General features: G+C 43.0%; 1 long non-coding RNA gene across 1 annotated transcript; it reads left to right on the top strand.

The window, feature by feature from the left end:
• The first annotated feature begins 543 nt into the window (after nt 1-543).
• On the top strand, nt 544-1,339 carry LOC120968597 (uncharacterized). The gene is made up of 2 exons (XR_005763124.3): nt 544-696; nt 831-1,339. It is a non-coding gene; the product is annotated as an uncharacterized lncRNA (long non-coding RNA).
• The last annotated feature ends 2,712 nt before the right edge of the window (nt 1,340-4,051 follow it).

Raw genomic sequence — 4,051 nt, forward strand, 5'->3', positions numbered from 1 at the left:
CAATTTCATAATTGATTTGGCGTGAAAAATCCCTAATTAAATAGACTTAATTAATAGCACGCGTAGTTAATTGTTTGCCTATTCGTTGCATTAATGACTTGATTTCCAAACTAACTTGATGTGGGATTTTTTACTTAAATATATTTAATTAATTGCATGTTAATTAATTGTCTCGCTATTAATTGCATTAATGAGTTGACTTTCAAATTGATTCGGTGCTTGGTTTCTTTATTATTTTTACATTAATACCTCGATTTCATAATTGATTCGGCGTGGATAAATCACAACTTAAGCAGACTTAATTAATTGCACACGTAGTTACTTGATTTCTAAATTTATTCGGTGCTTGTTATTATTATTATTATTATTATTATTATTATTATTATTATTATTATTATTATTATTATTATTCTTGTTGTTGTTGTTGTTGTTGTTGTTGTTGTTGTTGTTGTTGCATTAAAGGATGGGTACCGACGACATACAAACTCCCTTTTTAGGAGTAGAGATTTTAGGAGTAGAGAAGATTAAAATCATACCCTCTATATAAAACCTCGGCCAGAGGGGTCCATGGCCATTGCCTCTCAATTCTCATACTTCTTTTGAATTCCAGAAGTTGAAGATCAAACATGAGAGGGAGAAGTCTGGTATGCGTGGCTACTCTCTTGTTCGTCGGGTGCCTTGCTGTGGTGGGACAATGTAAGCATAACACTGTCTTATTATTATTATACATACATACATACATTGATGCCTCCAAATCTACAATTGTTGTAGAGGTATATGTACTGGCCGTACATTGTTGTGTTCTAACATGCATATTGCCGATGTGATAGGTCGTCTTGAGGCTACAAGAAGCAACCAAGAACATCCTCATGCCAACATAACGGCAAACGCTACCGCCGTGGATTCATCGCTGAATGAAAGCAAAATCACGTTGAAGTGGTGTGTGAGGAGGGACTGCGATCGTCCAAAGGACCCGTTCGTCTGGAAAAACTGTTACTGCTGTGTCACGCAGCCGGGCAGTCCGTGTTGGCGTCATGTGAATGAATGCCAAGCAAATTGCCCATCGTGTCATCCTGATTGCCTGTCTGCATCAGCAATCGAGCTACACGCATAAATGAATGTATGCGTACTTGCTTACATAGATAAATGTGATCGTTCGTTAGTAATTTTACAAAGCTGGTCCGGGAAAGTCTTCCTCAAATAAAGTACGTAGTGTGCTGCTCATGACCTCATTCATGTACGCAATATATATTTCACTCTAGTCTATCTATCTGTATATATATTTCAGGTTTGCATCATATCACACAGTAGACCGAATGCAACTTGTTTGCGGACAGTATATTATTTGCTTTGTCGCCGGATGTACGAAAACAAGGCGGTCATGGAGAATGATCCATGAAAAGTACTCCTATATATAGTATTATTTTTGAACTGCGATCCATGGAAAGTTATTCGGCCGGCGCTTCTCGCTGGACCGAGAGTCAGATTCCCATGCATGTTCGCATAGTCATCTGCATATTTGAAATCGTTATATCCAGGGGCGGAGCCACGTTATCTCTTCCGGTGTCACTGGCACCGGGTAAAATACGTGCTTACCTTATGCATAGTCCAGATTTTTGGGCTGGACACCGGTAATTTTTGAACCTGGACACCGGTAATTTTTGGACCTGGACACCGGCCAGCCCAGCTATAGACAAACACAGGCGAGGCAGTGCAGCCCAGCTATAGATTAATCGATCCCTGGTCCTGTACGTGTGCGTGTTGAAAAAAAAACTATCGATCCCCATACGGCTGTACCTTACCTGTACGAGCGCCTGTTCGGTTGCTCGTCCACTCGGCTTCTGCGCTTCAACCCTCACAGCGCTGCCGTTCTCAGCCCTTCTCCGTCGCGCGGCCAGCCGCCGGTCCGCCGAGCCGCCGTTGTTCAAGCATCGCTAGCCGGCCATCTCTACCCTCGCCCCACTCGGGGATTGTTGAAAATTCGAGGTACGTCTCAACTCTCAACTCAGCACTTGGTAATTGCCGATCTCTCTCAAATCTGAAATCTCTAGTCAACTGTGTGTAGGAATTTCATTTATTTAATTTCTGTTTTTCTAATTGTAAGGCTAGAGTCTTAAAATTTGAAGGTATTACAACTGGGGACAATTCGCTGCGATTCATATCTAACTAGGGGAGGATTATTTTTGTGACAGCAGTGAGGCACAATGTCGAGTAAGTTTAAGTCCCTAATCGTATCATTCAATCAATATGTTTTGTTTATTGTTTCTATTCTTGCATATGCAAACACAAATAATGTAACTCGTACATTTTTGCTGATACAATAATAATTAATCACAGGAGAATTTATGGAAAGGTTTCTTAAAAAAATCGGCATAAGATGATATAACTAGCCCATCACATTCATAATATATTGACATATGTCGTCATCTGATCATATTTGTTTTCATTGTTTGGAGTTTTTATGCTTAATTGTTCAAATTTAGATAAGTATTTCAAGTGGAAGTGAACAATTTATTTTGGTAAGAAATCTTGTTGCCATATAATTTGTGTTGTTGGGTGTGTTATTTATACATACTCCCTCTGTAAAGTAATACAAGATAGCGATCTAAAAAGTCTTAGTAATCTAAAAAGTCTTATACTTACTTTACAGAGAGTATTATTGCTTAGTGTCCATCCTTGTATATATGATATGCACGTGGACACCGGGACATTTTTGTTCTGGATCCGCCCCTGGTTATATCCTGACCATCACTTCTGTTGGTGTCCACGTCAACCAAGCCAGTGCCCTCCCCCAGTTCCATCTGTTAGCCAATAGTTGATAAGATAGTCTTATCTTAAGTCTTGCATGTAATTTAGAGATGATAAAAAAAAACGTCTACAATGGGTTTTCGTGCTAAGAGATCACCTCTTGTCTTCTTTTAAATAAGAGAAGACAAGTCTTTTCTTACGAGTTTTCTCTCCTCCACATTGTCATTTATCTTACGTGGCACTCCTAAGATAGTACCATTGTACATGCCCTAATCTTGACATGCAAGGTTCGCGGGAAGAGGCAGGAGTGCTGTCCGGGTCATGGGTTAGTGGCCGCTGTGGTCTACGTGCATGGAGTCGGCTGCATGAAAGTAGTATAGTCAGTTGTGTGGGCATGCCAGCCGTTGGCCAGGTCGTATGTTACAGTTGGAGAATGCATGCATGGCTGTTTGTTGCATGGCCGGTCGGATGGTGTGGACAGATTCCAACGATTAGTTAGCCGGCCGTGCGTAGTACGTGGGTAAGTAGCCGATTGTACCGTGCGTGTGCTATTTAAGCAGAGAAGATGTACTTCCAGTTGGCCGAGGAGTAGTAGCGGGAGTTATTCTTTAGATCTTGCAGTGCTTAGGGGAGGCACTGTTCGTGTATTTGCCATTGCTTGCACCGCAATTTGATTGGAGAGGGAGACTGCATTTCTTCGGAAAAGGGGATTACACCGGGTCACTACATCAAACTATGTACACAATTATTTTTATTACATTATTCAATAGAGTCTAATAAAACAAATACATGCATCAACCCAAAGCCACTTTTTGACGATCTCTATCGCTACCCCTACAAGTTTGATGATGTGCACTGACGCACCAACGCACACCATCAAATCTGATGGCCTCACCAAGCCAACCTATGCCGAGTCGAGAGCACCAAAAGGTGTAGCAGACCCTCAGCGCACATCGCATGTGCACAATGTGCCGCCACCACGACGCCAGATAGCGCCACCATTCCGCGGCCGTCCATCAACATGCCTCCCTCACCGATGTCGATGCGCTAGAAGCTACACCGCTCCACCTTGGCTACCGTGCGAGAACACACAGAGACCAGCGCCCTCCATCCAAGCCATCCACTGGTCCCTTCGGCCAATGTACGACTCGAAAGATGATGCCCCGGGGGGGGGGGGGGGGGGGGGGGAGGCATGCCACTATCCTCTGATCCGAGAAGTCTGAATCTGGAGTTTCCTCCGGAGCACACAGGGAGCAAAGACAGCCGCACGACCCCTCCAACGAGGTAATGATGCGCACGGGCA

Source organism: Aegilops tauschii, chromosome 1, assembly GCF_002575655.3.
Source record: "Aegilops tauschii subsp. strangulata cultivar AL8/78 chromosome 1, Aet v6.0, whole genome shotgun sequence".
Classification (NCBI taxonomy): domain Eukaryota; kingdom Viridiplantae; phylum Streptophyta; class Magnoliopsida; order Poales; family Poaceae; genus Aegilops; species Aegilops tauschii.